The 12,452-nt window shown below is 47.5% G+C and overlaps 1 protein-coding gene across 1 annotated transcript in view; it reads left to right on the top strand.

Annotated features, from left to right (window-relative positions):
* Positions 1-3,635: 3,635 nt before the first annotated feature.
* The window catches only part of LOC141271922 (uncharacterized), a 68,142-nt gene continuing 59,325 nt past the window's right edge, over positions 3,636-12,452 (top strand). Inside the window, exon 1 of the mRNA XM_073682164.1 lies at positions 3,636-3,688. The gene's annotated coding sequence lies outside the window, so the exon portion shown is untranslated. The remainder of the gene's footprint in view (positions 3,689-12,452) is intronic.

Here is a 12,452-nt window from a genome sequence, read left to right as displayed (position 1 = left end):
CCGCTCCGTACTCCTCGCGCACGCGCGGCTCCGCTCCGTACTCCTCGCGCACGCGCGGCTCCGCTCCGTACTCCTCGCGCACGCGCAGCTCCCCTCCGTACACCTCGTACACGCGCGGCTCTGCTACATCCACACTGTAAACTCCTCCTGACCCCACACATAAACTTCACCTCATCCAGCACCATCATAGCTCCCAACCGTCCTGTATTCGGCAGGACTGTCCCGATATGAAGGCTTAGTCCCACGTCCCGTCACGGCTCAGTTGTTCTCCTGGCTTCTATTTATACTCACCTCTCTGACGTTTTCATCGCTCGTATCTCCTCCTTGGGGGGAGGGGGACTGCTCACCGGTCAGTGAATAAATTAAATTATATTACACTCCCTTCTTCTTTCTCCTGTGATCACATCGAACTGGGAACTCAGCATCCAGAGGCTGCAGCTCTAACTACTGAGCTACAGCTCTCAATGGTGAACAACATAGGGAGAATTTAGTTATCTTGACTCTACATTGCAGGCAATGAATCCAGAAGCAGCTCATACATCTCCATAGAAATACATTGTGTATAATAATGTATTTTTATGGTGCCTGTATACTGAGCTAAATAAAATAATTTTTATGGTCCTATAAGGCTATGCTCCCACCATCCGAAGCCAGCTGCGGATAAGCCGCCAGCGGCTTCCACTTAATATGCTAATGAGCGGCACCACTTTTTTTTCCACATGCGGACTTTCCTCATATGGGGAAAGCCCGCATGTGCACCACCCGGAGAAATTGACATGCTGCAATCTGGAAAGACGCGCTGAATGTCAGTTTCCGTGGGTGAGCCGCAGACGCACAGTGGGCATGGGATTTCTACAACTCCTATCCACTATGCTGTAACATCTGGCCGCTGCGGTTTGCACACAGTGCATGTACGCTGCGTCCAATCCGCAGCGATTACTGATCGTGTGCACATACCTTAAAAGTAGTAAATTTATGAGCAATTACAAAAATGTATTTTTTTTCCTGAGTCCCTGATCTTGAATCAACAAGCTAAAAACATTATTGACACAGACACTTATCACTAGAGATTGTGGCTCTCCAGGTTATCAGTAGGAGAATTCTGTCTACTTGATCTGTACTCCAGGCTCTGACTAGGTTGATAGAAATACACTACTGTGTACAATGGATGTATTTTTATTCTACATGGAGAATAAAGCCCCCGTCTCACATAGCGAGATCGCTGCTGTGTCACGGTTTTGGCGACGCAACAGCGACCTCACCAGCGATGTCGCTATGTGTGACACTTTGCAGTGATCAGGCCCCTGCTGTGAGGTCGCTGATCGCTGCAAAGTGTCCTGGACCATTTTTTGGTCGTTGCCCTCCCGCTGGTCAGCACACATCGCTGTGTGTGACCAGCGGGAGCAGCGATCAGGCTGGTAACCATGATAAACATCGGGTTACTAGGGGCACACGTGCTCCTAGTAACCCGTTGTTTATCATGGTTACCACTCTGCTACAGTGAGCGGGAGGTTACCGCTCACTTTAGCAGGCTCGTAACCATGATAAACATCGGGTTACTAGGGGCACACGCGCCCCTAGTAACCCGATGTTTACCATGGTTACCAGTCTGCTCCTGCTTCAGCAGGCTGGTAACCAGGAGCAGGACATCGTGGAAAGATTCTTTCCACAATGTCGCTGCTCCCCTGATCGTTGGTGAGCCTGCCTGTTTGACAGCTCACCAGCGACCACATAGCGACGCAGCAACGATCCCTGACAGGTCGTATCGTTGTCGGGATTGTTGCAGCGTCGCTAAGTGTGACGGGGCCTTAAGATTTTTTTTTTAGCCTATAAAATTGCTAAAAAATAATAAAGAAAAACATTTGATAATGAAAAAAGTCATTTTTAATGTGTTTTTTAAAAAATAATGAACATCACAAATCAGCACATAACACGGACATATTTGGTGTCCCTGTAATGGTAACGACCCGCAGAACACAGCGATCAGATTATTTATGGGGATCGGTAAATGGCGTAAAAAAACATGGCGTAATTGATTTTTTTTCTCTATTAAACCCATAAAAAAATATAATAAAACTGTAATGCTGAGGCTGTGTTCACACGTAGCGTAAATGCTGCGTTCTTTCTGTTGCTTTTTTTCTGCAGGTGTCCGCACCACACAACGCAATAACAATCTTCTCTGATTATTGTTTATTTTATGCGTTTTCCCGCTTAGTTGATGCGATTTTGGGGCAGATATGAAGCCAAGTTTTTAGCTCTTTTAATAGTACACAGAAACTTTGATTTTGCACTTAAAAATGCAGCAGCATTTTTTTTCTTCATGCGTTTTTTTCAGGAGGAGAAAGTGCTCCAAAACCGCAGAGTAGTGATGAGCGAGCGTGTATTGTTAACCCTTTTGGCAAGCACGCTCGGGTGTTCGCCAAGTATTTTTGGCGTGTTTGGCGTCGATGTTTGAGCCGCTGCGGCTGCATGTGTTGCGGCTGTTAGACCGTTGTGACACATGCAGCTGTGTTGGCACTAATATAGAGGCCGAGCACACCGAAAATACTTAGGGTTAACAATAGACGCTCGCTCATCACTACCGCAAAGTTCAGCAGCGTCTTCAGACGCTTCTATGTGTTGTCTAAAAAACCGCAGATTCTTCATTAAGTGCAAAATCAAAGCTTTTCTGTACTATAAAAAGCACCTTAAAAACGCGGCATCACATCTGCACCAGAAACGCATCAAATAAAGGGAGAAGATTGTTATTATGGAGTTTGGTGTGGACATCTGCTGAAAACAAAGAACACAGTATTTCTGCAACGTGTGAACACGGCCTTACAGACACAAGAAAGCCGGATGTCGTATAGTGAAGCTACATAATGATGAGAAAGTTCTGGCAGCTTCGACTATGAATGAGGAACAAAAAATAATCCACAACGAGAGATGAGCAGGACGCACAGATGACATCGCGCTGCCCCGAAAAATAAGAGATTCACGGCCTCCCGTCCAGCCGCCAGGTAACACTGATCTGGAGCAGAGACCCGGGAATCCATCCGCTCATCTCTAGTCCCAACTGTCCCGGATCCAGCGGACAGTCCTGGATTTGGGTCTACACCCTGCAGTCTATGGAGTCTGCAGAATTTCCCTCACTACCCGCCCTCTGACAACTCCTCCTGCCAGGGGAGAAAGATAATGGTAAATGGGCGTGAATTGGGGTGTGGCCATAATTTGCTGCTACACACGCCGCAAGATATATCCATCTTCTTTTCTTTAACCCTCTGTCAGGGGCAATATGTTTCATAACGAGTTTAGGGGCATTGCGCCTGTCCGGCACAGGCTAGAAAATTGGCTATATTTTCCTTTTTTTAAAATTTCAATGCTCTAAAAGTGATCAGTTACCTTAATAGGAATGTAATAAATGAGAATACACATAAACAGGTGGAAAAAAAACTGTTTACTAACCAGAGAAACCACGGAAAAAAAGAGAAATGAAACTAAGTGAGCTGCGCCTGTCAGATCAGTTGCCCCTGACGGAGGAGGGTTAAAAGTTGGGAGGTATGAGCACCATGACAATCAGCACAGCAGAGTCCTGCATCCACTGAGGCCCCTGATCATGTAACCCCTGACTCCTCCCCTCCTGTGACCTCATCACAGGTCCTGTGCGCACAGAACAGCCATATATGTGGTGGCGGCTCTGCAGGTGGAGGTATGTGACATTAACCCCTCCATTCCCGGAGATAGTGCCCCCTCCCCCAGTTCTGCCATGTGTATATGTACAGTAATATAACGCTGGATGTGCTCATGTATACAGGGGGCATTAACTCCTCCATTCCTGGAGATAGTGGCCCCCTCCCCCAGTTCTGACATGTGTATATGTACAGTAATATAACGCTGGATGTGCTCATGTGTACAGGGGGCATTAACCCCTCCATTCCCGGAGATAGTGCCCCCTTCCCCCAGTTCTGCCATGTGTATATGTACAGTAATATAACGCTGGATGTACTCATGTATACAGGGGACATTAACCCCTCCATTCCCGGAGATAGTGCCCCCTTCCCCCAGTTCTGCCATGTGTATATGTACAGTAATATAACGCTGGATGTGCTCATGTATACAGGGGACATTAACCCCTCCATTCCCGGAGATAGTGCCTCCTCCCCCAGTTCTGCCATGTGTATATGTACAGTAATATAACGCTGGATGTGCTCATGTATACAGGGGACATTAACCCCTCCATTCCCGGAGATAGTGCCGCCTTCCCCCAGTTCTGCCATGTGTATATGTCCTATAATATATCGCTGAATGGGCTCATGTATACAGGGAGCATTAACCCCTCCATTCCGGGAGATAGTGCCCCCTTCCCCCAGTTCTGCCATGTGTATATGTACAGTAATATAACACTGGATGTACTCATATATACAGGGGACATTAAACCCTCCATTCCCGGAGATAGTGCCCTCCTCCCCCCAGTTCTGCCATGTGTATATGTACAGTAATATAACGCTGGATGTGCTCATGTATACAGGGGACATTAACCCCTCCATTCCCGGAGATAGTACCCCCTTCCCCCAGTTCTGCCATGTGTATATGTATAATTATATAACGCTGGATGTGCTCATGTATACAGGGGACATTAACCCCTCCATTCCCGGAGATAGTGCCTCCTCCCCCAGTTCTGCCATGTGTATATATACAGTAATATAATGCTGGATGTGCTCATGTATACAGGGGATATTAACCCCTCCATTCCTGGAGATAGTGCCCCCCTCCCCCAGTTCTGCCATGTGTATATGTACAGTAATATAACGCCGGATGTGCTCATGTATACAGGGGACATTAACCCCTCCATTCCCGGAGATAGTGCCCCCTCCCCCCAGTTCTGCCATGTGTATATGTACAGTAATATAATGCTGGATGTGCTCATGTATACAGGGGACATTAACCCCTCCATTCCCGGAGATAGTGCCCCCTCCCCCAGTTCTGCCATGTGTATATGTACAGTAATATAACGCCGGATGTGCTCATGTATACAGGGGACATTAACCTCTCCATTCCCGGAGATAGTGCCCCCTTCTCCCAGTTCTGCCATGTGTATATGTACAGTAATATAACGCTGGATGTGCTCATGTATACAGGGGACATTAACCCCTCCATTCCTGGAGATAGTGCCCCCTCCCCCAGTTCTGCCATGTGTATATGTACAGTAATATAACGCTGGATGTGCTCATGTATACAGGGGACATTAACCCCTCCATTCCCGGAGATAGTGCCTCCTCCCCCAGTTCTGCCATGTGTATATGTACAGTAATATAACGCTGGATGTGCTCATGTATACAGGGGATATTAACCCCTCCATTCCTGGAGATAGTGCCCCCTCCCCCAGTTCTGCCATGTGTATATGTACAGTAATATAACGCTGGATGTGCTCATGTATACAGGGGACATTAACCCCTCCATTCCCGGAGATAGTGCCCCCTCCCCCAGTTCTGCCATGTGTATATGTACAGTAATATAACGCCGGATGTGCTCATGTGTACAGGGGGCATTAACCCCTCCATTCCCGGAGATAGTGCCCCCTTCCCCCAGTTCTGCCATGTGTATATGTACAGTAATATAACGCTGGATGTGCTCATGTATACAGGGGGCATTAACCCCTCCATTCCCGGAGATAGTGCCCCTTCCCCCAGTTCTGCCTTGTGTATATGTACAGTAATATAACACTGGATGTGCTCATGTATACAGGGGACATTAACCCCTCCATTCCCGGAGAGAGTGCCCCCTTCCCCCAGTTCTGCCATGTGTATATGTACAGTAATATAACGCTGGATGTGCTCATGTATACAGGAGACATTAACCCCTCCATTCCCAGAGATAGTGGCCCCTTCCCCCAGTTCTGCCATGTGTATATGTACAGTAATATAACGCTGGATGTGCTCATGTATACAGGGGACATTAACCCCTCCATTCCCGGAGATAGTGCCCCCTTCCCCCAGTTCTGCCATGTGTATATGTACAGTAATATAATGCTGGATGTGCTCATGTATACAGGGGACATTAACCCCTCCATTCCCGGAGATAGTGGCCCCTTCCCCCAGTTCTGCCATGTGTATATGTACAGTAATATAATGCTGGATGTGCTCATGTATACAGGGGACATTAACCCCTCCATTCCCGGAGATAGTGCCTCCTTCCCGCAGTTCTGCTATGTGTATATGTACAGTAATATAACGCTGGATGTGCTCAGTATACAGGGGGCATTAACCCCTCCATTCCCGGAGATAGTGCCCCCCTTCCCCCAGTTCTGCCATGTGTATATGTACAGTAATATAACGCTGGATGTGCTCATGTATACAGGGGACATTAACCCCTCCATTCCCGGAGATAGTGCCCCATCCCCCAGTTCTGCCATGTGTATATGTACAGTAATATAACTCTGGATGTGCTCATGTATACAGGGGACATTAACCCCTCCATTCCCGGAGATAGTGCCCCCCTTCCCCCAGTTCTGCCATGTGTATATGTACAGTAATATAACGCTGGATGTGCTCATGTATACAGGGGACATTAACCCCTCCATTCCTGGAGATAGTGCCCCCTTCCCCCAGTTCTGCCTTGTGTATATGTACAGTAATATAACGCTGGATGTGCTCATGTATACAGGGGGCATTAACCCCTCCATTCCCAGAGATAGTGCCCCCTTCCCCCAGTTCTGCCATGTGTATATGTACAGTAATATAACGCTGGATGTGCTCATGTATACAGGGTGCATTAACCCCTCCATTCCCGGAGATAGTGCCCCCCTCCCCCAGTTCTGGCATGTGTATATGTACAGTAATATAACGCTGGATGTGCTCATGTATACAGGGGACATTAACCCCTCCATTCCCGGAGATAGTGCCCCCCTCCCCCAGTTCTGCCATGTGTATATGTGCAGTAATATAATGCTGGATGTGCTCATGTATACAGGGGACATTAACCCCTCCATTCCCGGAGATAGTGCCCCCTTCCCCCAGTTCTGCCATGTGTATATGTATAGTAATATAATGCTGGATGTGCTCATGTATACAGGGTGCATTAACCCTTCCATTCCCGGAGATAGTGCCCCCTTCCCCCAGTTCTGCCATGTGTATATGTATAGTAATATAACGCTGGATGTGCTCATGTATACAGGGGGCATTAACCCCTCCATTCCCGGAGATAGTGCCCCCCTTCCCTCAGTTCTGCCATGTGTATATGTACAGTAATATAACGCTGGATGTGCTCATGTATACAGGGGACATTAACCCCTCCATTCCTGGAGATAGTGCCCCCTTCCCCCAGTTCTGCCATGTGTATATGTACAGTAATATAACGCTGGATGTGCTCATGTATACAGGGGACATTAACCCCTCCATTCCTGGAGATAGTGCCCCCCTTCCCCCAGTTCTGCCATGTGTATATGTACAGTAATATAACGCTGGATGTGCTCATGTATATAGGGGACATTAACCCCTCCATTCCTGGAGATAGTGCCCCCTTCCCCCAGTTCTGCCATGTGTATATGTACAGTAATATAACGCTGGATGTGCTCATGTATACAGGGGACATTAACCCCTCCATTCCTGGAGATAGTGCCCCCCTTCCCCCAGTTCTGCCATGTGTATATGTACAGTAATATAACGCTGGATGTGCTCATGTATACAGGGGACATTAACCCCTCCATTCCTGGAGATAGTGCCCCCTTCCCCCAGTTCTGCCACGTGTATATGTACAGTAATATAACGCTGGATGTGATCATGTATACAGGGGACATTAACCCCTCCATTCCCGGAGATAGTGCCCCCTTCCCCCAGTTCTGCCACGTGTATATGTGCAGTAATATAATGCTGGATGTGCTCATGTATACAGGGGACATTAACCCCTCCATTCCCGGAGATAGTGCCCCCTTCCCCCAATTCTGCCATGTGTATATGTATAGTAATATAATGCTGGATGTGCTCATGTATACAGGGTGCATTAACCCTTCCATTCCCGGAGATAGTGCCCCCTTCCCCCAGTTCTGCCATGTGTATATGTATAGTAATATAACGCTGGATGTGCTCATGTATACAGGGGGCATTAACCCCTCCATTCCCGGAGATAGTGCCCCCCTTCCCTCAGTTTTGCCATGTGTATATGTACAGTAATATAACGCTGGATGTGCTCATGTATACAGGGGACATTAACCCCTCCATTCCTGGAGATAGTGCCCCCTTCCCCCAGTTCTGCCATGTTTATATGTACAGTAATATAACGCTGGATGTGCTCATGTATACAGGGGACATTAACCCCTCCATTCCTGGAGATAGTGCCCCCCTTCCCCCAGTTCTGCCATGTGTATATGTACAGTAATATAACGCTGGATGTGCTCATGTATACAGGGGACATTAACCCCTCCATTCCTGGAGATAGTGCCCCCTTCCCCCAGTTCTGCCATGTGTATATGTACAGTAATATAACGCTGGATGTGCTCATGTATACAGGGGGCATTAACCCCTCCATTCCCGGAGATAGTGCCCCCTTCCCCCAGTTCTGCCATGTGTATATGTACAGTAATATAACACTGGATGTGCTCATGTATACAGGGGACATTAACCCCTCCATTCCCGGAGATAGTGCCCCCTTCCCCCAGTTCTGCCACGTGTATATGTACAGTAATATAACGCTGGATGTGATCATGTATACAGGGGACATTAACCCCTCCATTCCTGGAGATAGTGCCCCCTTCCCCCAGTTCTGCCATGTGTGTATGTACAGTAATATAATGCTGGATGTAATCATGTATACAGGGGAGGTCACTCTGGTTTGGGGACAGATGACGCCTTCTCTCTGGGGTGGAGATTTAGAGGAAATGGAAAGGTCAGGTTTTTATAGCCATAGAAATCTTGGAAATGTAAAACCTGTAATTTCCCTAATTTTGGCTGTGATAGTTAAGAATAAAGGGATTCCCCATGAAATGTCTGTTGTGTCGGTCCTTGAATGAGGACACTCATCCTGGAGGAGGAGATTGTGGAGCAGAATATGGGAGAAAACACAAGAGACGTCACATTATAGGATCGGATTGTGATTGAACAGTTGAAGTCCAAAAAATAATAGTAATCTCATTCCCTGTTTATCAGAATATTTTGCTGATGTCAGGTTTGTGCAAAAATGTAGCAACAAGCTTGGTGTATTTTATTCTTATAATGGTTGATAATGATTACATAGAGCTAAAATGTGTTTTAGCTCTTTAACTGATAGCCTTAATTTTTCTATGTTCACACTTTGCGTTTTTGCTGCATTTTTTTCCCGCAGCAAAACCTGCTCTCTTGGCAGTAAAACGACAACGTCAAAAAAAGCAGGTTTTGCCGAGTTTTTGCTGCGTTTTTGTCAGTGTACATTTGCCTCTTTTGCATGCTGATAAAGTTCAGTGCATACAAAAATAACCTGATTCGACTTCATCAGGTTTTGGTACCAAAAACGCAGCAAAACCTGATATTTTGTGTTTTTGCGCTGAAAGAAGTGACATGCTGCATTTTTGAAAAAAGCAGCACTTTGACAAAACAGTGAGGAAAAAAAAAACAATGTGTGTGCATGAGATTTCTGAAATCTCATAGACTTTGCTGGTACTGTAAAACGCAGCTGAAACAAAACCCTGCAAAAACGCAACTTGTGAACTTAGCCTAAAGATGGAGATTACTCCATCACTAGAGCCTTAAGCTTGTCTTATCTTATCCTGATGAAGAAGTTAGGCAAAAACTTCGAAACGCGTTTTTGTTTTTAACTTGTAACAGACAATGAAGTAATAAAAAATTATCCAAAAAAACCTCGATGGAACCAGACAGTATGTTTCTTCCACTTGGACAGCCGGCAGTGCAGTGAAAACCGGTCTCTCTTCCCTTATTGTTTCCTTATCCCATTGATCGACGGTTCTGCAGCAGCTGGTATATACTTACATTTAGTTGCAGGTTGCAACTTGTCAAGGTGAGTGCAAATTCAGTACCTTGAATTGTTTCTAACCAGTTAAATCCCTATGTTGCGCTCATTATTTTTCCAGTAATTTTATTCTGCATCACTAGAGCCTTGTGTAGCGCCCCGAGGGTTCGGCCGCTACAGGGGTATTGCACCTCAGGCCAGAGGTGTGATATTCCACTCCCAGGTAAGGATGGAGTATGGACCAGGGCTCAGTTAGCTGCATGCAGCACACACACCCCATTTCCAAGGGACAGCTCAACGGTGCTCCCACTAGACATAAGTGCAGGCACGACTGACCATGTCCCTGCTGGAGTGGGGAGGGAGGGGTGGAACACCCAGTGCTATAGGGGCAGATAGGGGGCGGTTCCTGAGCGTAGGTAGGAGCCCATTGGTTGCTGGTCACCTGGGCTCATGGCTAGAGGGAGGTATAAAAGGTGGGCACCATCTTAGTTCTGGGTCAGTTCAGCCAGAGGAGAAGACAGGGAGTAGAGGCTCTGTAGGAGCTCTACTCCAGGAGGGCCTAGTGAGAGGCCGAGGAGGAGGTGAAGGGGAGCTGAGATTCTGGCTCATCTCAGCTCCAAGAGAAAGGAACAGAAAGGAACAGAACAGGAACTGCAAAGAAGGAGAGACAGAGAAACAGAAGGGCTCAGGAACAAGAAGGTGGAAGGGACCCTAAGAACCCACGAGAATCCAGGGTGCAGGGTCAGGCAGATTAAGGGTACCGGATCCCAAGTTGGTGGAGGAGAAACAACCCTCAGCCAAAGACCGGTCGTCGTGATCATCTATTGGTGCGACACCTCATCAAACCTGCTAGGAAGGCACCATATAGGACAGCGGAGGACGGGGCCCACGTTTAACCGCACAAGTCCGCGGCAGCTGGACAAAAGTGGGTCACTGGTGAGGCAGGCCAGAGAAAGGATTAAAGGGGGTCCTGTGCCATGCTCCTGAACTGCTTGGGAGTTGACCGAGCCCCACACCTGGTGGACGCAGCACGGCTCGGGCGGTCACTGCTGACAGAAGTGACCCGGAACAAATGAACTGTGAGTAAAGACCCTGCACTGTAACTTGTTGTCTGTGTGCTCCTTCGCGCCTCCAGCACTATCAGCACCTAGACTCGCACTACCATCACTCCCACCATCCACTACACTGCCCTGGGGCTGCACTCTTCCCGTTGGGAGTCACATCACCTCAGCTGCACCCATCATCAGCCCCAGCGGACTGCCTTGCAGCGGCGGTTCCTAATAACCGCAATCCACGGGTGGCGTAGTCGGACATTATCTGAAGCACGTAGCAGACTACCATTGGTCTGACCACCCTGAGCCGCGGGACCGGGCCGCCACTACTACCCCCAACGTCTCCCTATTGCCCGGATCCGCGTGCCCCACGGCCCAGGGGGCGAGTCACTTGGACTTTTGGATTTTGTATGTCTCATCGTCCGGATAGAAGGTCAAGCCAAGTCTGCATTGAGCTTTAATTGTGTTACAAGGGTTTTCTAACTGCATTCATGTGAAGCTCTTTAATAAATTATTTGGCTAATAACCAAGTGCCATAAGTTTACTGGGCTTGGTCCTGGGTTTTAACTTTGAGTTCTTGTAAATTGATCCTTTTTAAAACTTTTGCTCCTATAATCTAGCAGGAGCAGGTCCAGTCCTCAGCTGTCAGATAGTGCTGGGCCTGGGGCGAAGACAGAAAAGGTTTATTACTCCTTCTATCTTCTAGATCACTAGTTGCATAAGCTTTATGTTGTGTGTAGAATCATCGGCACAGGCGGTGCTTGCCTAGGACCTGGCAATCGCATAATGAGTGCGCAACAGAATTGAGGTGCACTGATATGCTGCAGAGCTGGCTGTCAGTCAGTGCCGGTGCATGCTTATAGCCACTGCTTACTGTGTACCTAGCGGTGAATGAAGCCACGCCACCACGCCTCTATAACTGAAAGGAGGACAAATAAAGTTAATTTCCTCCTGGTAGCCGAGCTGTCAGTTAGGGTGTCGGGCATCATTAGAAGCAATTAACCTGCATATTAACCCTATATCTGCAGGTTAATAGCATTTGGGGACATTACAGGATCCCTAATGATTTTTGTACTATGAAATGCAGCATAGAATACCTCCTGTGAGAAGGTCACTGGTAAGATACTGGAGGGGAAGATATGTGTCACTGAGGATGTTAGCCTCAGTGATATGAACATGGAAAAATGCTCCAGCACACTGTGTTGAGAGGGGTTAATCAGCCATATTAAGGGTTGGGTTTTTGTGGACATCTGAAGATGGGAGGCTGTTCACCATATCTCCACCCACAGGGGGTGATCCAGAAGGTACATGTGGAGCCTTTGGACTCATTCATTGTTCAGTGTGTCTGGAGATAAGATCTCCAGAGCTGTGCTCTGGTTAAAGAAAACTGAACTTTGTTTTTTTGTTCCCCTGAGCAGGCGGATACCCGCAGCTACACAAACTGTACTATATGCCAGTTTGTTTTTTCCATTATGCCAGAAGGGC

Source organism: Phyllobates terribilis, unplaced genomic scaffold (assembly GCF_046119375.1).
Source record: "Phyllobates terribilis strain yellow unplaced genomic scaffold, ASM4611937v1 Scaffold_5__5_contigs__length_657084704, whole genome shotgun sequence".
In the NCBI taxonomy this organism is placed as follows: domain Eukaryota; kingdom Metazoa; phylum Chordata; class Amphibia; order Anura; family Dendrobatidae; genus Phyllobates; species Phyllobates terribilis.
The sequence above is the reverse complement of the archived record's forward strand: the minus strand, read 5'-3'. Positions and strand labels throughout refer to the sequence as shown.